This window comes from Neocloeon triangulifer, unplaced genomic scaffold, assembly GCF_031216515.1.
Source record: "Neocloeon triangulifer isolate White Clay Creek 2 clone unplaced genomic scaffold, ASM3121651v1 ptg000012l, whole genome shotgun sequence".
Classification (NCBI taxonomy): domain Eukaryota; kingdom Metazoa; phylum Arthropoda; class Insecta; order Ephemeroptera; family Baetidae; genus Neocloeon; species Neocloeon triangulifer.
In genome coordinates this window covers 12,421,774-12,446,162 of record NW_026775554.1, presented here as the reverse complement: position 1 = coordinate 12,446,162, position 24,389 = coordinate 12,421,774, and the positions used below count along the sequence as shown (strand labels likewise).

The window sequence follows — 24,389 nt, the reverse complement described above, 5'->3', positions numbered from 1 at the left end:
CGCGTAAAACAATCAAGGTCGTTCGAATGTCGAACGTTGCCCTGTGGCCAATCGAAATTGCATTGCGTCAAGTTCGAGTTTTTTTTTTTAATCCAGAGCGGGTTCATTTTTCTTTTTCAATACCGACTTCCATTACTTTTGGCGACAAGTGAAGAAAATTGAAGTTGATTTATCTTCGTTTTTATGAAACGGCTGAATGATTAAGTGCGCTTTGATTTGAAGAAATGATTGGCTATTAAAATTTATGATGTGTAACTCTCGCGACCGCAGGACTATTTCTATTTGTCCGTGCAGATGCCAATATAACGTAGGATTTAAATTGAATGTGTGCGGACGGTGGAAAAAATTAAATAAAATAAAAAAACTTAGAACGCGGTGTCTGTAAACTTAGCAAAAAATTGGAATCTCATTTGACGGAATCAAAGGATTTTAATTGAATCAAATACTTTAAAAGTAAGGCCAATAAAAATGTCCTAATTATTTAAATTTTAAATTGTTCTTGTGGTTATTTTCTATTAAAATTTGAAACTGCTTAAAAGGGTATTGAAAGTATATATTGAATTAGTCCTACCTTTCGAGATTGATCCTTGGTGGGTATCCTGGACGACGAAGGGTTGCTCGGAGGTTACTTTGGCAGCGATGCGACCTTGCCGAACGCCAGGAGGAATATGAGTCTGCCGGAGATGGCCACAAGCTTTTTGTATGCCGACGTAACGGACGGCGTGAGCAGCAGAGAGATAGAAGGAGTCGACCGACGGCAGGCAGCTCTCGCGCCAACCAACGCTGGGTGGGAGGATGAGAGAAGAAGTGCATCTCCTGGCAAGGGGGATTTAATAACTGGAGCAACTTTCCTTGCGATATGGTATGAATGCCTCTCTGCAATGCTGGGCTCTCTGAAAAGTAAAACTGACACTTTTAATTCAACTCGAGGTTGGAGCGTGTCTTTTTTACTGTTTTATGGTATTTTTCGTATTATTAATGCACTTAATATGAAGTTTTAGGGTTAAATTTGTGATATTCTCTGAATAAATAATTATTTAATTAAAAACTTAAAATAGTGGCTAACAAAATTAATTTTTATCAAATTTCATATCAAAAGCATAATCAGGAGAAATTGTTATTGAATTTTTTTTGCAATAGTTGTCACCAGTGAATTGTACTGCACACTTGTATAATAAATTAAAATAAGACTTATATATGTGAAATAATTAAAAAAAAAAGCTATTTAATTATACAAAAGAATTAAAACTAAAAAAGAATTATAATTTGTAAAAATTATTAATATTTTTATATAACGGAATGGAATAAATTTAAAAAAAGTAATGGTCTTATCTACATCTTCTTGCATTGTTACAAAAGATAATAAAATTCACCAGAGGACTAATTTATGGTATTAAAAATTTGGGAATATGCAAGTTTAAAAATCTCTAGACTCGTCCCGCAAAATTAGGAAATCTAATTAAAATCCTAGGAATCATTTCCAGGCTGTTAACGATTCTCCATTATTGTTGTGAGAGGCACTTTTGTTCAGAATCTGCAAAAAAAAATGATTGAAAATTAAATTTGCATTAAATAGGAAAGCTTTTACAGTCTGTGTATAGTTAATTGATATATTCTAGGTTAATTTCACAGTCTTTATGGTAATGACTAATTATGCAAATAGTATTATACACTTGACTTCAAATAGCGACCATATTAATTTATAACATCGCTTCATAAGAGTTGGAATATCAAATTCCTTGAGCGTGATACAGATCAAGTGCAGCACGGTTATATTTTATTTACGTTTTTAATTTCAAACTCATGCATGCATGCAAAGTTCGCGAAAGTGTTTTTCGCGAGCAAACTCATCACGGATATTTTCACTGGGCGCTCAAAATCAGCCATGTGCAGATTTGTTTATTTATCGCCGTCGCACGAGACTCGCACACGCACTTTTATTTAATTTAGATTAAGTGAGCAATTTGCTGGTCGACGGAGCACACGAAATTTTTATTTATATTTTTTTTACGCACCGCACACTTCGCTGGCAAAGTCGGCGTCAGCTGACGCCGGTCGAGTCTCTCATCACGCGTTTCTTTCTCTTTTGCGAAATTTACTTTCTTTCGTCTCCGGCAACAGCCGATCAAATTAACCTTTGCATCTGGCGGAGAAGAAAGATGAGCAGGCGTTAATTGAGAATAATTTGCTTTCCAAGAAAAAGCGTGTACTGTGGTGTCAAATTTTCATCTCTGCTGCGGATTTCTCTAATATTAATTTTACGAATATGAACAGAGATGTGAAGGAGGAAACAAGTGGAAATTATTATAAAGAATGCTTAAAATCTCCTGATGGTTCAAATTTATGTTAAGAATTCAGTATCTAAATATAATATTTTAATTAAATCAGTTCCGTAATAAATTTGATGTAATACAACATGTTATGGACATAAATGAATCATATTTTTTTTATTGTTTATTCATCCTAATTTTTCATTCACTCACTCCGTTATGTACGCATTAATTTTCACATTTTTGTTTAAATATTTGAAATTTTTACTAACCAGATACTTCATCAGGAGATAATAACTAATTATTTTTTTGTTACCCCTGAGCCCATAGAAAACTTTTAAGTTAATTAAGATTTAAAATTAAATTATGTTTCAATAGATCTAAAATAATTGCTTCATTTATTTGCGGCTAATTTTATTTTCTATTCACTATTCCATCGTCAAATATCAGGCGGTGGTGATTAAAAATTAAAACCAACTTCAATTAAACAAACTAGGCCCATGCCAATTTCAATTCTCGGTCGCATCTTAAGCTAATTTGTTTTGATTCTTCGCAGTGCAGCGCGTGAGAAGGAGCAAGGCTAATTTCCCACAGATTCATTCGTAGCTGAATATGCCGAGCAGAATTATGAGACTTCCTCCTTCGGAACTTCTTTTAACTCTGCGCGCGTTTCTCTTTCTTTCTCTTTTGCCACTGCTCGGCGCATATACATGAATATATCTTCTCTTTAATGCATTTCTTTTCTCATGTGTCTTATTGTTTCTTTTATGAATTAGTGACGAATATCTGGGAATAACATCAGCCTGAGCTTTATCGCTTTGACACATATTCTGCTGCTGGCTATGGGCCGCAAATTTTCTTGTGCGATGAATCTATTTCTCCTTTGTTTGTGCTTTTGTGCACGCAGGAAAAAATGTCACTTGGAAGTCGGTGATACAAATCTGGACAAGAGAACATGCGTGATTATTAAAATTTCTCGTAAAAAGCTGCTACTGTTGCGGCGTTAAAAGAGACAGAGCGCTTTTTAAAGTTCTGTTAATACCGTGCAGAAAATAGGCGCAATTATGTAATTTAATTGCGACTACATGTATGCGAGTACTTCACAGCAGCGGTTAAAATAATCTGTTGGAGTTTCTGGAAATACGCTAAAAGGCACACCATTGTCAACAAATTAGATTAATTTTGTAAATTTTTTTAATTTAATTGTTTTTCTGAGTTTCCTTTTATTGAAAAAAAAAATATAATTTTAGTGACGTTTACCCGAAAAAACTAATATAATAGATACAATTTCTTCTTATTTTTTAAAACTAATAAATTAGTAAATTTACTTTTTTTATCTCAATATCTGAAGCTAGCCTATTTCAATTAAACTCAACCACAGTTTACAATTCTCCTCTGTGCTAAATTATAAATTCTCCTCAAGTTCATATTCTTTCTCTCATACCCTTGTAGGGCAAGCGCGGAAAGGTCCCCGATGCAAATAGATAGAGTCACCGGCGAGAGTCAAAGTGCTCCAGAAATGGTTACGCTTGGCGATCATTAAGATTAATAAAGCACACGGCGCCGCATTGTATGGGTGCATTATTATATGCATCGGAACGAGTTTATTATAATAATTCCGGCTGAGTAAAACTCTCTCGGCGTGCAACGATGGAATAATTGATAAATAGTGCACACTCATCGCATGCGCTTTGGTATAATTACACGACGATGCCCGCCAGATAATGAATACCCACCCGAGCCTGTATTGGACATTTTTATGGCTCAGTACGCCACACACCGGTTCTTTTTAGCTCAATAAACTGACATGGAAAAATGACGAGACTTCTCCGAGATGAATAAAGAAGCAGAGGGGGACACTTCTTTACACTCTCGCATGGGAACAAACAACTTGTTCGGCGCCTTTTATTTCGCATATATGATCGCTTCATCTCTCACACAATGCATCACGCTGCACTTTTTTATTGTTTTATGTCCCCCGCTTCGGAAATTATGCTCAAAAGCGGTGCGTCTCTTTGCGGTTTGCGAGACCCGTTGCGACATGAGGGATTACAGGAAACACATGAAGCGGCTTTTTATTTACAATTCATATCTCTAGAGATTCACAAATTTGATACCACTAGACGTTTAAATGCAATGATATGTGCAGAGATCAAAAAAAGGCTTTTGATTACGATTTTTTCTTCTGAGATTTTCCATTGTGGTAGATCAAATAATTTAAAGACATGATTCAATTTTTCATGTGTTTCATTTCAATGCTTTAAATAAATAAATTTTCATTACTCGTTATGTTTAATTTTAACCGTTCTATATAATTATTGAAAATGAACGCCGTTTTTCTGACATGATCCAAATCTTCTAACATAATTATTTACTTTTGATTTAAATATTGTAATTTAGAATATTGATTTTGCTTGAATTTCAATTTTGGAATAAAGGTTAACTAACACAAACATCCAATTTTAAAAATTGGATAATTTTAATGCAAAAAAAAACTCCTAATCTATCAAATTGATGAAACTTTCCTTCCGAGCTAGAAAGTGCTCGCAGGTCAGCATAGAAAAGGGGGAAAGAATAGCAAACTTAAGCCACACATTATAAATGATTCGTTTGTGTTGAGCACGTGAGTAAACAAAATTCATGACCTAAATACTTAATAGGAATCATTAAATCCATTAGCAGACATACAATTTTGCTCAAATTTCCAGTTGCTGCGAGAGATGCGCGACATAAAACAATTTTCTCAAAAAAGCAAAAGAGTCTCAATGAAAGCGTGCGCACATCTTCCAGTTTTACGGCCGGACGAATTTTTTGCCGCTGCGAGATGTCATTTGTGAGAATTGAAATTGTGTTGCGGTGAACAGACATGTTGCCGTGTCGAGTTCACAGAAATGGCAGGAAAAAATCGAGCAACGACCAAGTAGATGAGAGAATTAATGCTCGTGTCGTCGTTGGTGTAATTCGACAATGCGACCTCAAAAGCAACTCTCTCGCTTTACATTATATCCACCCAAACATTTTTTGTTGTTGCACCGACGCAGGCCCGGCACATGATGAATTAAACGCTCAAAATGTCACGACGGTTCATTTATTTTTGCCGGGCGGTTTCGGGCCAGTGAAATTATTGTTTCCATTATCCACTGCGCGAAACGCAAACCGCGTGTGCACGCCGAGTACAATGCGAATAATAAAAAGAGATAATTTCTAATTCAATCGAGCTCCGAGGGGGCCGAATTTAATTAAAACATCATGCATGAACGGCAAAAAAAGAGGCGCAATTGAATTTTAATCGACTGCCCTATATTATAGTATGCAGAATGGGCGCCGCGCGGTAAAAGCAAATCTAATCATCAAAATCTATACACAGACGCGGAGGTCATTAAATGGCAAACTTTCTTTGCAGCTTGATCTACATATGGAGGGCGCCGAAAGCTCTGGGTTAGGAAAAGCACTATCTTCACAAAATAAACCTTATGCCCAAATTTTTATATGACTATATGCTGGCAGTGAATTTTAAAAGTGATAAAAATTCGCAACGATACAGATTTCAAGTTATTTAAATAAAAATGTTAATTTTATCTCTTTTTATATTTGAGCAAAGGCCATTTATTTCATTTTCAATCAACAATTTGTCATGAAATTAAAATGTAAAATACAATATCAATAGATATAGAGACGTAGAAACAATCAGTTGATGAGAATAGTTTATTAACAAAAGTGATAAAGGAATCGGTTGATTGAACAATATTTACATATTATTTTTTTGTACCCATAGTAGCTTACAGAGTTATACCAAGTTAATACGTAAAATATTGAGATATAAAAATAAGTACATAATATATAAATCTAATTTAATGTAAAAATAAGAGATATAATTAAAAAAAATATTATTGTGTTATTATTTTATTATATAAAAATAGTAATAATACTTTTTTCAATTGCATACATGTAGAACACGTAGTTCTTTTTCTTCAAACGGTTTTATACTTGCAAATTTTGTGCAAAATTGAAAAGAAAGTACAGGTCGTGCGCTTGCACTGAATGAACTTAACACTCGTGCTCATTGGCACGGTCTTCCGCGGATTTCCTTGGAGCGCATCCTGTGCGCCGGCAGCACACATGTGCAAAAACCACAATGCCAAAAATTTGCATTCAACAAACACTGGGAATAACAAATAACAGGTATCGCATCTCGCCCGGCCTATTTCCCTATTAACTCGTACTGGGGCCCCGAAAATCGTTTGCGCGTGCGAAAACAATCGAGGGGGCTAATTACGCTCGAAAACAAACAGCCGAAGGTGGACAAGGAAGTTTGCTCAGGTGATTCCTGATTTGAATAAATTTGAATTCGGCCGCCCCCTAATTCTGTACTTTATTATCTTCTTTCCATTGTATCTATTTGGCCAAAAACGAAGCCACCTTTTTAAATCTGGGTTGCATGTTCCGGTGCGTAATTCGGCGAAAATGAAGAAAATCTTCTCGGCGTGAATTAATAAAGTTGTAGGTGGAATTTACTGTTCGGACTTGCGAAGTAATTAAAAGTAGAGAGAGCCAGATTTGTGCCTCACGATAAGAGGAAAATGTAATTTCAAACTCTGTGTGCGTGCCGAACTAACCAACGCACAGACTCTAGAGTGAATAATAATAATTCATTCGATAAGAGCTTGTTACAGGAGCAGATTCTCGATTTTTGATTGCCAATTAACGAGGGAAATTCTCTCCGACGCGCGGAGGTGTCGAAAATCAAAAGCTTATCGCGGGAATTGCAACTTGCAACGAGATTAGACTACAAACGTGTTCTTGTCGGGGGATAACAAAATAATAATTCTCGGTGATGAGGCATTTTGATGGGCATCGGCTGATAAACAGAGAAAACAGAACAGGTAGTTAAATTGGACGCCCTCATTGCGAGAGCAGAAGTGAATTTGAGACGGAGAGATAAAGACGAAAAGGAAAAACTGGTTAGGAATTGTTGGAGGAGAAATAATTGCAAAAGAGAAATGAAAAGACTGAGAACAACTTTGATTTATCTACAATACAGTGAAAAAAGTTGCTGGATCAAATGAAATGAGTAAGAATAAAAATTATAAATTAAAAATTAATTATGACTCTCACGACTATGAAAAGTTTGTACTCATTAACTTAGTATGAACATCAAACTTTTATAATAATATAATTTTTATATTTAATATTGTACTTGTAATTTATATAATATAAAATTTAAATCAATACTTTTATATGAATATTGCAAATTTTTAGGAAATGGAGTAACTTAATTTATTTATTATAAAATGCAATGCCAAGCTTTAACGATAATGCAATTCTAAAATGATATAAGTACATACTTATGTAAAGCTAATTAAAAATAAATTTATTGACGTACCGTTGCTATTAAATCATGCCAATAGATGTAAATTGTATTATGTTATACACATTGCTTGTTATAATTATCAATTTTCAATAGATAACTGACATTACAAGTTCATTATTGTGACATTTAACATGAAAATTAATTTTTTATCCTTCAGTATTAACTGTTCTATGCCAAATTAAATTTTGCACGCAATGAAAATGAATATTTGTTTTTCAGTAAGTAAGAAGAGAAAATTTATTGCCTCGCAAAATTAATGTTGCCGTTTCCACCTGCGTTAATTCCTCGCTAATTGTGATTTATTGCAGGCCTATTCCATCAACTCGGATTACAACAGGCGGTGCATCTCGCAGTTTCATAAAATACCATTTTTTGCCGTGGCACGCGCTAGTCGTGAATTAGCACCTTTATTATCTCCCGTCTCATCTCTTTGCGAACAGAGAGGCGTGCACACTTAATTTGCATCAAAATATTCCACACTCGTCGCTCTCTGGACCAGTTAAACGAGCACTTAGAGCTCATTAATGACCCGACATGCCAGCTGTTTTGTTGCGATTTTTACGCCGGTAATTTGATTAGCAAAAGTGTGGCGTTTTCAAAAAGTAATTTCGCGTGTTTGCAGCGCAATTTTTTTCTTTTCGTTTCACCGGTCTGACACTTCTCGGTAAACGCAGCACGTTTTCTCGACGATTACGGGGTCAAACAATGAGAGTCGCTCCATAATTTCGGAGCGTTTCTTGAAATTCATAGCGGCCGAGCAACTCTCACTACAGCATGGGGTCTCGGATTAACGCCTGAACACTTTTCTTACACACACATCTCGCTACATTTAATTCAATTTTCGGAACGGCCCCGTCTGCTATTTCAACCCACATCTGCGCGGATGTTGGCCAAAACAGGATGAATAAAATTTCTTTTTACGACTGCCCGGATCACCATAATGTAGCAGACGAGAATTTGTCATGATTGGAATTTAAAACAAGTTTTAAGCAAGATGGAATAAATATGTTACTAGAAATAGAAAATAATAAAATTTCTAACATTATTGGGTAGCATGAGAGGGCCCCCCTTTTCCCTGCAATAAAAAAAATCTAATCTTCTTAATAACTTTGTTGTTGTTAACAGTATAATTTTGTATTAGTAGAGCTACTTTTCGTTGTAGTCTGTAGAAATCACAAAGAAGATTCCTGAAGAGTTAAAAAAAATGAATGATAAAGTGAAAACTATTCTTCAGAAGTTTTAGAGTGGTGTTTTTTATTGTTTTTAAATTTTCTATCAATGAAAAGTGAGAGATTTGAAAAATTTCCAGTTTCTTCTTTCACAAACAGGACTGCAGACTATAACCGAAACTATAATTATGGTGTACTTTTTTAAATAACAAATTTTGATTAGAATAATTTGTTCATTTTAGTTGTATTAAATTTTTGTCATTTTTTTTTTTGTCAATTTTTATACTAAAATATATGCATGCAAATGAAAATTTGGAAAAATTCCAACTTTCTCTAATTATGTACGTGCAAAATCGGTGATTCAATGTATTTCAACAGTGCTATTTTGAAACGATAATTTTGTTGAATTAATTGATATCGACTCATTTTTTCAGCCATAATTAAAATTTGCACAGTTTCATTTTGACATTCCTTCCTATATTATTTTATGTTATATAACCAAAACATCACAGGTATAGCGAGCAAATAATTATCTTGATAAGGGTGCTGGATTTTGCATATGTTGCCATTCATTGATTCTTTCGCCGCTCCAGTTCCCACGCAAATTACGTGTCGATAATCCAAGTTGGCGCCGCGCTTTCCTTCTTGGTCAATGTTGCTCTCATCAGCATGATCATTTCGCGTCGTACGTACGCGAGAGAGAGACAGATAGATGCACTAATGCATTTTCTATTCGAACGCTGGATGGTGAGTGAATAATTTCCTCGCGCTTGACCTTTTTCTCGGAGGCGGCGGCGGCTATCTCCTGTCCTGTTAAATGGAACACATACCATTAATAATTGAAAACGCCGGACTGCAGTGTGCCGGCCGCGTGCAGTGATTGATTTACCATGTTACAATGAGAAAAAAAACACGTCATTAATGGATAATGAGATTATGGACCAAATTGAAAAGTGTGAGGATGGCAAACGATCTCTCCACGCAGAACTCTTGTTGAAATTCTCGTTAGCGATCGCGCGCCCAGGACCCTTTTTTCTCGAGGCTGATATACTGAAAAACTTAATTGATCTCGAGAAGAAGGATAAATAATTTCACACATTCAAATTAACTTTCAGAAGTCGGCTCACATATTTCAAAGACAAAAAAAAAATATATTCAGGATATTAACTCAATTAATATTTTTTTGTTTAATCAAAAAATTTCACAACTGTTTCTAGCCTAACATAAAATTATTTATAGAGCTCTTTATTTTTAGCAGTGACTATTCAGTAAATGTTTACAAATATACATTGAAAATTTGATTGGCTAAATAACAAAGGAAAGTTATTTTATGATTTAAGAGAAAATATTCAGAAAAGCTATTTGGTTTGAAGATGTTTTGATCAGGTAAATTATCAAAACGATCTTTGAGCAATACCACAAACCAGTTGTTAGTCTCTAAATCCGTTTTCACCAATATTTCATCCGGCACGCGTCCTTTCCAAAGCAAATCGCCTTCTCTTTCATCCATCGCTGGAGGTTAAATTTGCGGAAAGCTATTATTAGCACTAAATAAGTGCATTGCGACTCACCTGATTCAGAAAAGACGCGCATTTTTAGCCCGTTGGGCAAATACTATTACTGATTTTGAATACCGAAAGGGACAATTTAAACAGCTAAAAAGTTATTATGTTACTTTTGCAAATTATTAATATTATTATACATCATGAACAAATTTATAATATAATTGAATAAAAATAGGATATATAAACCGCTGTCTTATTCAAGAAAACCAAGCATTTGGTCTGGTTTGGAGTAAGATATAGTGTGTGCAAATTTTGCAAGTACAATGAAAATATGAACCATTTCTCTTTAGATAAACCTGGCGACTTCATATGTATATAGTTGGAGATGCGAATTCCTCAAATTAAAAAGTAGGACAGCTTTGATAAATGTATGTGCAAAATTTTTACTGAAAACAATCCCTATTGCAGAATGTTCCCTCATTAGTAAAAAGTCTGCTAGACAGAATTGCGCGCTCTCCGGGAGTTTTAATTGTGTCTAAAAACGGTTTTGCATCTAGTGGAAGCAAAAGACTCTAAGACCATGATTCACAGGTTTGTTTATTTATTCAACTAATTGTAAGTGCCGGCCGTGCGCGCACTCGCCATAGGAGGCCATTATGCTAATCAGCTCGTCACTTTGTCTCACAATGCCTCTTTCTTTTCCCGATCAGATTAGCAAAAATTGTGCGCAGACTGAATTAAGTCAAGTTTAAGGCCGCCTAGCTGGCAGTTATTACAAACCGCTACTATTCTTAAGGATTTATTGCTTGTGTTAGGCTTATTAAGTTTGAATGAATTAAAAAAAAAGTCTGAAAAGACTGAAATTAATTATTAATTTCTGTGAAATAATTTATTTTAGCAACATTGTCAAACGTATTATAAAAGTTACAACAAAAACAAATTTTATAAAATGAGCAAGCCAAAGCACAGGTCGGTTGGCAAGGGGTCGTGGATTTATTTGCAAAAAATCAGGTGAAAAGAACACAAAATTTGACGGATTTTGGCGTGGAAAAAACTCGGAAAAGTCAAAAGCTTTCCCGGAAAAACGCTACTGTAGTTTCAACTTAAAAATGGAATATCTCGGGTTCTAATTGAGATACAGAAATGCGGCTAGCACCAAAAATTTTCTTTTTACCTCCTCTTCAATCCTGAGGGGTCAAATAATCCAGAGGTCAAAGGTCAAGGTCATTTTTCAGGGGTCACAAGTACAAAAAAAAATTCTAGCAAAAATATGCCACCTTCGATTGGGCTGAAATTTTTTTCTAAGATAGTCCTAGCATGTAGGAACAACATGTTCAAAATTCAGAATGGCATATTTTTTAGATTTATTATAAAAAAAATCACAAAGGTAAAAAAACGTGAATTTTTCGTATTTTGCCAATGGTCGGATATTGATTTTTGGAATTTTTAAGAAATTTTTTGAAAATTTAGGAATTTTTTGTCAATAAATAAATAAATTTACCCATTTTAGATACGTACTTTCTCAAAATAAATTTTTGATCATGAGCAAAATGCGAAAAATTCACGTTTTTTTACCTTTGTGATTTTTTTATAAAAAATCTAAAAAATATACCATTCTGAATTTTTAATATGTTGTTCCTACATGTTAGGACTATCTTAGAAAAAAATTTCAGCCCAATCGAAGGTGGCATATTTTTGCTAGAATTTTTTTTGTACTTGTTACCCCTGAAAAATGACCTTGACCTTTGACCTCTGGATTATTTGACCCCTCAGGATTGAAGAGGAGGTAAAAAGAAAATTTTTGGTGCTAGCCGCATTTCTGTATCTCAATTAGAACCCGAGATATTCCATTTTTAAGTTGAAACTACAGTAGCGTTTTTCCGGGAAAGCTTTTGACTTTTCCGAGTTTTTTCCACGCCAAAATCCGTCAAATTTTGTGTTCTTTTCACCTAATTTTTTTCAAATAAATCCACGACCCCTTGCCAACCGACCTGTGCTTTGGCTTGAAAGGTGTCAGTTGTTAAAATAATATTTTTTTTCATTTTAATATAAAAAACAAATTTTTTAATTTGCATGTTTATTTGTTATAAACTTGCTCAGTTTTTTCTCATCTCAGTCTTTTGATTGATTTAATGATAAAACCCCACTCAAAGATCAGAATATACAACGAAATTTATGCGTGTTAAAGCTCATATATATCCTATACCTGAATACAGATTTTGACGGGGTCCGTGAAACCCATTTTCTTTACTGAACAAAACAATTTTTATATGGTACATGTTACACTTTTCTCCGCAAAATTTTCAAAGAAAACAGTCTGCGGATAAGATCTTGAATGCAATGCAGGTCAAGGGCTGAGGTTAAGCATTTGTGACTGTAAATACACTTATTGTCAGCTTTTAATCAGATAATTGAGATTGACATGTCACAATTGAAAGTACATTCTTTTCAAACCACGGTGCAAAAACAATCCAGTGCATGTACATTCACACAAACAAGCATGCCGCGGCGAATGATTCCGTTTTTCTATTCCATATAAGGGCAATGTCACTCCAACGGATTTAATTAAGCGCCCGTCAGAGCATTTATTTATAAAAAAAATGCATCTCATTCCATTACATTAAATGCGAATTAACACAGTCAATTCGAAGCAAGTAATTTGATCTTTTCTTATTCTTGCCAGAGGAAGAAATCAGTCGACAGAGAGGGAAAAAAGGAGGAAAATAAGCTTCACTGGCCGGTGGTCGTTAATTGTGTTTACCTAATTGCAATGTCAGCGAACAGTGTGGCTCTCTCGTTGACCGACTTCTTCCTTAACTCTCGTGTCATTGCAAACGAACACTGTGTGTATGTGTGAGTCAGCACTTCAGCTAAAGGATTCTTCCACGAAGACAGAGGCTGCGTTTCCTTTTCGTTTGAGAAAAACTCGCTACTTGTTCATTAGTCTTAATGTACTCTGAAGTGCATCATGGGTTTTGCACAAATTCGACAGTTCGCCGGTGCCTTGGATTTTTTTTATATTTCCATAAAGGGCAAAATGCTGATGAATGTTTGTTTTTTCGGAGGTGAAGGAAAACTGATACTTTGTGTTTTAATTTGTGTGATCATTAGGCAAACATAATGGTTATTACGAAATGATGCATTTGCACTTTTTTAAGGTCACGCAGGCTCGATTCTGTAAACAATCCTGCAATTAGTTATAAAGTCAAACTCTTCCGCTTATGCCGACTGCAATTTCCTGTTTAAACTAATATTCACAAGCAAATATGTCAACAATCGCAAACAAACACATTTTCGTATTTAACCACGGTTATGGTAACGTTCATTAATTAGTCTTTTGTGTGGATATTGATATGCTAAAATCAAATGACATTAATTTGTATAAATTTGAGCATACACATGTTAAAGTTTTAAGAAGCTAAAAAATTTTAATTTGAAAAAATATTCCTGGACTGAAACATCCTGAAATGTCTTTGTTATACCTTATTATTCGTTGTTGTATTTTTTATTTTATTACGCCATGATTGATAATTTCATCTAGGACAATCTTCCATACACAGCACGCCAATTAAAAAAGTTTGATATATCAAACTCAAGTGATGACAAAGTTCTAATTTTTTGTTCACTTTTTCTTGGTGACACACTGAACAATCGCGCCAAAGTTCAATGGTCAGGCAATCGTCCGGAACAAGGAGGCAAAAAGTTACGAAAGCTCTTGTAAAATCGGCGTTTCTTGTGCTGCCCCTCAAGCAAGCAATTAAAAACACGTTTGTCAAAGAACAATGGGTCCTTTTCAATTCGGTAGACGCCGACAATGCAAACACCTGCAAAAAGTGAATCTCCGAACCTAAATTTCACACTGCTACGTACGCCTCAAGTAAACCACGATTTTTAATTAATTAATTTCTTGGCTGACTAGCTAAATAATTAATTATTCTGGCCGACAGTTATAAGCATAGCCAGCACGAAGTGCGTGTAAAGAAATAAAACTCGCCGGCTCGAAGCTAATGGAAAACAAAGCCGCAATTGAATGCCGCGTGCGCACTTCATAAGCGCATAAATTTAATTGGCGGTCTTTTTTTCTTTTTTGCGCCAATTGAGCATTAAAGTGAACAATTGCCCGTTAATTAAATCCTCGCCGACCGTATTATTTATGTCGGTTTGCTCGCCTTATTTTGTGTTTACTTCTTGAAAAAGACAATGAGCAATCCATCTCCGTCGGCGCGGCGTTTCCACGGGATTACGATCGCCGCGAGGAATATATTTTCTGAATGCAATCAACTCTTTCTATGAGAGGCTTGATTATCCCCGTCTTGCACCAGGATATGTTTAAAAATTAACCCAATTTTCACAATTGGATATACCACGAGAAGATTAATTACAAATTGAAATTCTTTTGCAGCCGAAAGGGATTCATAATAATTGAATTATTTTTAGATTAGGAGAAAGTTGAGGAGATCATTTTGTGGAGAAATACTAAAAAGTGAAGCGTCATTGTCAAAGTGCTTCTTCAATGCACAAACTTGTTGTCAATTTCTCTCTTTATCCCTTTTCTAGGTGAGTTGCGAGAAATGCGTTTATTCACTTCCGTGGGTGGTCTGTGCGGAAAATGGAGCAGCGAGACACCTGAAGGACGCGCGCGCTCGAATGGTGCTCCAATGACAGATTTTCACGGCAATGACACACGCGATATGTGTCCAAAGAAAGCTCCCGCCGCGCTTTTATTGATAAGTATACAAATACACGCAGAGCACCACCGTGCGAATTAAAATTGCTGAGAAAAACTTGGAAATGCCTGATTCCTCCTGTATTGTGTTGCACTAAAAGCTTCTCAGAAATTCAGACTTGCTCGATCTGAATCAATTTTTTGTCACCTCCGCATTGTTGCGTGGCAAGGAAGTTCAAGGTTGGTTTGGAATTTGCTAAAGATAAAGCTAAGGTGAATCAATTACTAAATTTCGTAGAAAATGAACAAATAAAATCGGGAAAGCTAAAAATCTAATCTGTTATTGTCACTAAATTGATTTTTTTTTTCAAGGAAATGAATAGGCAACCCGCACGACAAATTTTATATTCAGTCTTAATACTGTAAGATTTCAATTAGCAGTTAATTAAAACCGTAAAGAGTTGAATTTTAATTTTTTTTTTTTAGGGCAGGAAACTTAAAAAATTAATTATTGTAGAATGAGAATGAATAAAAAAAAAAACTTTATTTTCAAACTTTAAAATAAACTGAAATATATTATTTCATTATCCTATTTTTCCTCAATCAAGGAACTAATTGTTGAGATGCAAAATTATTGTTCAGTAAATTCCAACGCAGTAAAATGCAGCCTGAGATAATAAATCTGTTGGAAAACCTTGTGTTCTCTCTCCTTTGCAAAATCCGTCGTCGTCGGAGTTACAATGTTTAAAGATGCCTCCGCCTAGAGCAGTACAAGTTGCACTCTTCTCGAGAGCGAGAGTCGGAATCTGGATCCAGACAAACGAGAGCGAAATTTATTCCAGACGCTTTGAATGCCGCCGCTGCATTTTTCCCTGCTGCGGTAATTAGCGGCGCGACGGATGGCTCCACTTGTCAAATCAATCTCATCCTCGCTCGCGGCAACATAATTTGTTCTTCATCAAACAGCCTGACTGGACACATTATTAGGAGCATTAAATTTATTTTAATCGGTCTTTGCAGCGCCTTCCAAATCTTTTACCTGAAAAAAAAAATGTTTTTTTAAAGCTGACTTGTGGGGCTGCGTTTAAATCTGAGTATGATGAGAGTCCACGGACTTTCTTAAAGTGGAAGTTAAACGCCCGTTAATGATCATTCCATCAGGCGAGAAAATGAGAAAAACGGTGCTTTATTATTCTAAATTAATACAAAACCTTTTTTTTTTATTCTAAATATATTTTTCAAGAAGATTAAAAATCGAGACGTTATAAACAGGTTTTCAATGATATGAAAAACATTCAATAAAAAATAATAAGTATAAATGATTTTTCAATCATGAGAGATATTTAATTTAAAACTGATATAGAAATTTTCATATGTTCATTTTTTTACCGAATTTAATCATTTTTAGAACTTCCTTCTAATATAAAACGTTTGCTTCCTCATTAAGGCCACATCTCCATATAATGATCCAGATTAATTTTTTGTCCAACTTGAAATGGAAATTAACGAGATATTAATTCCAGTACCGGAGGCGCCGCTTTTATGCTAATTAATTGATTAATCAAAAGTGAGAAGTGGTAAACGACTCTTTGTTCTCGGTCGGGTTTGCCCCAATTATTTCTCTCCTTCTTCTTCCTTTATGTACGCGTGCGTTTTCTTTTAATCAACTTGATATCAGTTCTGCGTTAATTAAATTGATTGATGATTTCAAGTGAAAGAGAAAATCCTCATTTTACCCGAGAGAGTTCTCTCTAATTAGACCCGGCGTGTGTTTAGTTATGGCTTGCGAACCCTTGCGACCCAGTAATCAGCTAGACCATTTTACAAGACGAAGAATCCGACACCTTGCTTTGCGCGCGAATGAGATAAATTAATGTACGGTGAAAAAGAAAGAGAGATCTCGTTGATGCTGTTGCGATTTTTTTGCACTCCTATTTACTTTTGCTGTTTTGCTTTCTACGTCTGCACTCAGCCTGTCGTTGGAAATTAACAAGAAAGGAAAAAAACTGAAGAACAGATTTGGTGTTGATTTCAGGAAATTTTCTGCTCTAATGACGTAGTTTATTGGGGAATTTTTAAATTAATTGAGGACGAAAATGTCCTTCTTCGTAAGCCGATGCAAAGTTAAAAAAGCTAAAATTATTTCCTCCCTCTGAAAATTCCTCACATCAGCCCCTGGCGCTTTCATATTTCCTTTTGCAATTATTATATTTGTGCTTATTTTTCCTTGTCTTATTTGCGGGCATAAAAAAAATTATTTTTATAAATTCTGCTCAAATAATAATGTGTTGTTTTTCTTATTTATTCTGCTATATAATAATCAAGTTAATTTTAATATTTAAAATAATTTCTAAATTTTTATTATAGATGAAAATCTTGCACCTTGTTCAAAAATTAAAATTTTAAACTTTTTCAATATTTTCTTTGAGAAATATACAAAAACCTCAAAGTTCTATTTATACCGAAAATAATTTAGCCAATGAAATTTCTACTTGAGAATCTCTGGTGGAGCACAATGGGAGCAATAAAATAAAATCCATCATTATCCAGCCTGCAGCCAAGGTCTCATTTTATGCGACCCATTTAGCACCGAGCTGCTATAGTTAATTGGAAAATTGCGCTCCACTCGCGTCACGCACTGCTCTTGTAAGAAAAGCAAATCTTCCTGTCCGCGTCCCACAACACGCTTGTGCCGTCTGGCGACTGATGTTTTTCTTTTATCCTCAAACACGGCACTGCTTGCCGGAGCTAATGATCTCGGCTGCAGCTTTCGCACTTGAAGAAAAAAGCTTTTAACGTCGCGCCCTTTTGCGCGCGGGCCAATAAAGTAATCGTGAATTCTAATGAGACTGCAGTCGCGCTTTCAATTAACTTTATTGCAGGTCGCACATTTACGGCTGTCGGCAGCTGATAAAATGAAAAGTAAATTTATTTTAATTAATTTTTAAGCTACAGATCAAAGTTTTTAAGGCAGATTTTATTAGAGAATCGCAAAAATAATATAGCAAATATGCAAAAAGAGCTACTTCTATATTTTGCATTTATGTTAATTAAAGAGCGTTAATAATTATGTTACAAAATTTATTTCATTAAAATTTTCAATATTATAATAGTTTTGTTCTTTAATTATTTTTAATTTATAATGATATTTTTTTATATTTTAACAATAATTTGTTTTAATGATGTAGTGACATTTCTCTAAGAAATTTCATGTGTTTTCAACAGCTTACACTTCCATAAAAATTAAAAACATTTGTAGCTTTAAAACTTATGTTGTTCTTGTGCTGCCATAAAGTATCCATAATGATATAATTAACATTTTTTCATTTCATCTGACGCTATGCTTTGTTCCATCCATTCTGTGTAATTAACAATTTTTATTCTATAAATACGAAATACTGGTAAATCAGTTTAATAGAAATGAAGAGATGGGGCTTTTTTCCATGATCATCTCCTCGAGTGTCAAATTCTTCAAACAAATAAGTATATTGTTTTTCCTTTCAAAATACTACCTAAGTACTCCGTTTAAAAAAAAAAAATGTAGTTTGTCTAAATCATAATTTTTTAAGTCCAGCATTGCAGTATTTTTATTTTCGTCTACTAATAGCTGAACTCCAAAATTTCAAAAATATTAAAACTAATTAAAACCCACTTTTATCTTTGAAAACAATTAATTTATCTAATTTTGACATAAAAAGATGTTGAGTAAAGTTTTCATTTCAGAGTAAATAAAATTGGACCAAATTACTGTAAAAGGCATGAAGCTCTTATTAATTATCCACACCACTATAGCGAGATTTGTGACGCCTATTTGTCAGCACATACAAACCCGCGAATCCGCCCGCGCGTTTTAATTTCATGCGTTAACGGCAGAAGCGGCGTGTTAGTCACTTTCTAAATAATGAATCGCTTTTGGGCTGGCTCTCGGTCGATCGTCGACGTCGTCGCCACCGCAAAAAGCAGAGCAGCATTGTATTGTCATTTTATTGTAAGTTTGCTGAGTGGAACGCTTGGCCCAGAATTTTCCACAGCATCACACTTGATAAGAGAAAGAGAGGGAAGAGATTGCTCCGCTTTTTGTGCGTAAATGCATCATTTTTACATCACACGGTATATTTCAGCTGGTCATCCCCGCGGTCTTTTTCTGCGCGTGCATTTTTAGGCCACGGGTTAAATGGAGAATTTTACACTATTATAGCCGAAGCCGTTTTTTTTTATTCTCTGCAACATAAAGATGTCAGACTCCTAGAGTGAGAGGAATAATAATCTGACTCTGACCGCCTGCTTTTGATTCGAATTAGGCGCAGTGCGGGTGAGCCCAATTATTTTTATCGCTCCTGCCCTGACCGGCCTGACTCGTTTCGATGAACTCGATTTCCTCTGCTGGATGAATTATAGTTTGAAATACATATTTCTGTTATTGTATCTGTCTCTGAGGGGAGCGGATGTTCATTATGATGTCCGGAATTAAGGACTGAATCGTAGTTACTTTGACTAAAAAATCTTAAAATATGATTCCATTTGGTACAACAAACTATAGCCTAACATGATCATTTAACTCAAATAAACTAATTGTAAGTAAAGCACTTTACTTATAAAAATGAGGATACGACTTAAAAGCTTGAAATGTCAGATTTTTTAAAAAATAACTCATTGTCAGTTTTATTTTTAATTCCTATATCAGAGTTCAAGATATATTTTATAATACATTTCATAAAGTGTAATTAAATTATTTTTTAAGTAGATTTATATAAATTCCATTCCATTATTATTCGATAATTCGATCTTTGATCCTACATTTCAATCCCTGGGCATCTATTTATTTCTTTATTTCGTCTCCATTTGATACTTATATTTAGATTTTTTTCAATACACAGACCAAAGTATTTTTTTTTTTTCAATTTTTTATAACTTTTTTGGCATATTATAAAAATTGGTTAACGTCCCTAATTATGCTTGTTATTTAGTGAAATAAATATATTATTCAAATATTATAAATTTACAACAATAATAAATTAAAAAATATTATATTTTATTATGTTTTGCGTGAGAATTATAATTTAAATTAACTTATGTTAGGCGTTTGAAAAAATATATAATAAAAATACTAATACACTATTACTGGAAAATCCCTAATGTACTTAAATATTCCAATATTACACTAAAATTTTAAAAACAAATCAAATGAAACTAACAAAATAAACAAGTTTTTATGATTATATTGATTGATGGAGGATTTTCAAGAGGAGAAATGAATATTATCTAAATTAAGTGAGCGCTACATTTTGACAGCGATTGCCTGAAATGTCGATTAAATTATATTTTAAACTTTAAATCAAGTTATTGCTATACATGTATCAAATAGTAGGAGCATTGCTTCGTTTAATAAAATTTTTCATTATTTATTTCATGCACTGCTATGGTATTGAAGTTGAAAGCTTTTTGCAGCCTGTGGCGGTAATGCTCCCGGAGCAGCGTTCCCAACTCGAGGACCTTGAACCCGGCCATTGTGTTCTCTTCTGTTCCACCTCATCAACTAAAAACTGACCTGGCACAACTACTTCTAATATAAACACACACTACCACTCATGTGTGTGCACATAATGTAAATCCAGCAGCAGCGGCGCGGATATTATGTGCAGGTAAAATTATTGAAATACGCGCGCGAGCCGAGAGATTTGCATGACTGCATCGTTTCGTCTCATATACCCTCGAAAGAAACAAGATCCAAACATAAATTTCTCCGTGTCTGGCCACACATTCCGACCAGCGAGCGCGCAATCTCAATAATGCAAAACGAAATCGAACGCTTGTAAATGTACGTTTTCATTTTTTGCAACGCTGGCTGAATGCGTGACACGTTTTTCTTTCGGCAGCTCTTTTAAAAAAATTAAGCTTATTTGAGAGATAACAGGACCTGTCTGTAATTGTGTGTCCGTTTGTTTGCTCACGCCAAATAAATTATTTTCTTCGTGTTTTGTGCATGAGGTGGCGGGTTTATTTGATTTGCATAAAAGACGGGGTCCTTCTAATCCTCTTACATGACGCGAGCGAAATAAAAAAAAGCAACTTCTTTATTAAAGACGTGTTTTATCTTCAGCCAACGCACAAATCCCTATAATTAATTCAGCAAAATGTGTCCTCAAGCAAAAACCATTCTTAAATTAGAGAGTTTTATGGCCACTTTCCAATATTCCTTAAATGATGTCAAAATTAATTTATTCATTTATTCGCTGCATTCGCTAGAGATGAGGACGTATCATGGTTATTTGGGTTATTCTAAGAATTTGTCACAGTTACATAATTTTTGAAACTATATTTTCTATGATCTAATGCATGAAAATGTATAAAAAAAAATTGCAATCCATTGGAATCTATAATATAATATTTGTTAGCATCGTTTTTTTCGCCCAATTTCACAAAATGCTTCCTGCTTATAGTTCAAATAGGTTAATTTGAAATGATTGGATTTTTTTCTTTATATTTATACCCTGTCGTTATGTAATTTTACTATTTTTTGCAACTATGTCACTTTTTCACTATCATGAATTTCTTATAATGTTAAATAATTGTTTTCATAAATAAAATTTACTTGAAAAACACAACACAATCTTCTTGAAAAAATTCCATTTTATTAAATTGTTTCTCCAGTGCCTATGTTTCAGAGTGCAAGGCACGTTCGTTAGAGGTGGAGAGAGGATGATAATTCATCTTAGTTTGGCACAACAATAAGTAAATTATTCAAATTCACGAAGTCCACTTTATCAGATGTAGCGGTGAACAGGATCTGCAGATCTATCCTCTTCACGAAGCGCAATCGCCGCTTTATTGATGGAAAATTATTTCATCAGAAATGTGCTTACGAATGGTGGCGCATCGGTTGGATCGTTTTTCGCATCTGTACCGGCAGCAATGCAATTATTGTTAGTCTGCTTAGTTTCTCGGAATAATGCGAGAAACATCAGAGACATATATTTTAACTAACGAAGAGCGCGCAACATATGTTCCATCAACTCTCGTCGTGCTTTCGAAATGAGATATCGTTTCTGATATTTCCTTTGTACCAAACAGCGCCGAGGATGAATAGAAAAATAACTTGGTGGAGATGATGTTTGTATTTGATGCTCACTGTCAGCACCTTTGAAGAAGGAATCATATAAAAGGAAGTTTTCGGAATCCACTGGAGAGTTTGGAGAACGGTGATTAGAGAAAACACGATAACGATGAAAATTCATTGTAAAATTGTGTCTTTATACAAGATTTTTGGCACGCTTTCCTTCATTTTAGGGTGTTCATTTTGCACTAATAATTACAGTTTTAATTTGCCTTAATATACTCTGGCAAATTCACCACCACAGAAATATTTTATTAAAAATGCTTTATCACTGCTTCATCACTTAAAAATGAATTAATCCTAATCCAGCAGAATTGATTGATAACTATATCTGAAGAGAGACTAACACAAACCTATTCTTCTTCATTACAATACTAACAGATTAATAAGATCAAAATTAAACTCTGAGAACAAAAATCTATATTATATTTTAGGTGAATGGTGGAAGTTATTATGAATTATAATTTCAAAGCAATATGCCGCATAATTTTAATCCTATTTTTGTCCCTTTCCTCCAAATAAAATAATCTTTGAATTCTCATTCAAATCATGATTGCCAATTTCTACAACATTTTAAGTTTTTTTTTTAGACCACCGGTGATCGTAAGGCAATTGCAGTGCTGTTTTACAAAAAATGATTTCGCCCGCGCATGCGAAAACGAAAATGAGCGCCGCGGAGGGCCAAGAAAGAACAGCAGAAAATTTCCTGACCGCAAATTTAATCGTTTTTGGCCGGTGCCCTCGCGGTAATAACAGTTTTGGATTACACGCAAGTGAAATGACGAGATCGAGTCGTGTCGTCTGGTGTCTGCCAAGTTTGAGGTCGAAGGTGCCGAAATCCACCGAGTCCGTTTGGCCACTCTGTAGGAAAGAAGAAGTCATTACTTTTGTGCGCGGCAGCGAACTCGTCACGTTCGAAACAAACTCTCGCTGATCCGCGGCCAAATTTAATCAACAACACGACGACGACGTCAATGCACTCTCTCGGCGGCTGAAAACGAATTTTGATGACTTCATGCATGCGATCGAGCCGCGCGCAATTCGCGTACACGTCTCATGAGAAAGAGAGATGCAAAAGTGATTTGAATAAATAAAATACGTGACTGCGAAAGAAGCAAAGAAAGACTCACTTGCCGTGAGCAGACGCGCGATTTTTGGCTCTTGATCTGCGATGATTGACGCGAGGAGCAAAGGGTCTTTGGCATTCCTACCGTTGCCTTCCAACTACATTGATTGACATTGCATTAACGTTTTAAAGTTTTGAGAATAGGAAAAATAAATAATGAATTGGTTTCAATTAAATTGAAATAGAAATTTGCAAATAAATTTTTATTGAAAGCTCTTAAAACAAAAATAGTTAAATATTTAAACTTATAATTAATTTGATTTTAAAATTAACAGAAATGAATGGCCAAATTTAATTACATGAAATACTAATATTTTGCCAGAAAATGCATTTATAAATTAACTAATAATAAATAAGCAGTCAATACAGCACAAACCAAAGCAAAACGTCAACAATTAATTTTCATTATCTGTAATTTTTTTTACTAGATCAAGGTAATATATAAAATTATTTAGTTTAATGCTTAATAACAAAACTTAGTTTCAAATATCTTTGAAATAAAAAAAAAATTCAAAATTAGATTATAAAATAATAAAAAAATAATAAAATATATATTTCTTTTAAATATAATATAATTATGTAAAAGAATACAAAATTTATCAATATTTATATCAACGTTAATTGTTTTAAATTAATAAAAAAAATTTGATATTATTATTATTGTTGTTTATTTGTCCAAATTGCTACATCACATTGTTTACATACAAATTGTTGAAAAAATTTATTTTGAAAAAAGAAATTATTGGACAAAACGGCACCACCACTAGCAAAAATTTTGCCAAAACTTCCGAGGCCAAGAAGACCCCATCCGCCGCAGTGAGCCTCGGTTGACATATTTGTTCTTAAACTGGCACTAATCACAAAGTTTGCCTTGATAATTTAACTGCTTATTACAAATTTATTAAAATTGTCATACCAGTCAAAAACTTAATTATAATTACAATATGAATATTAAAAAAATGATAATACCCTTTTGCTACTATAAGATTGTGCCTGCAATTTAATTATATGACAATCATCTCATTAATTACCGGCCTAGCAATTAAGTAAATATTGTGTAGGACTCAGTGGAAGATCCTGCAGATTGCTCTAATGCAATAAAAGTGACGCACCTCCAGCGCTGCAGTGACATGCATGTTTTGCGTCGACCTATGACCAGCCGGCGCAA

The 24,389-nt window shown here is 34.4% G+C and overlaps 1 protein-coding gene across 1 annotated transcript in view; it reads right to left on the bottom strand.

The window, feature by feature from the left end:
- The window catches only part of LOC132196948 (uncharacterized), a 29,045-nt gene extending 28,313 nt beyond the window's left edge, over nucleotides 1–732 (bottom strand). Inside the window, exon 1 of the mRNA XM_059619916.1 lies at nucleotides 572–732. The gene's annotated coding sequence lies outside the window, so the exon portion shown is untranslated. The remainder of the gene's footprint in view (nucleotides 1–571) is intronic.
- Nucleotides 733–24,389: the final 23,657 nt, after the last annotated feature.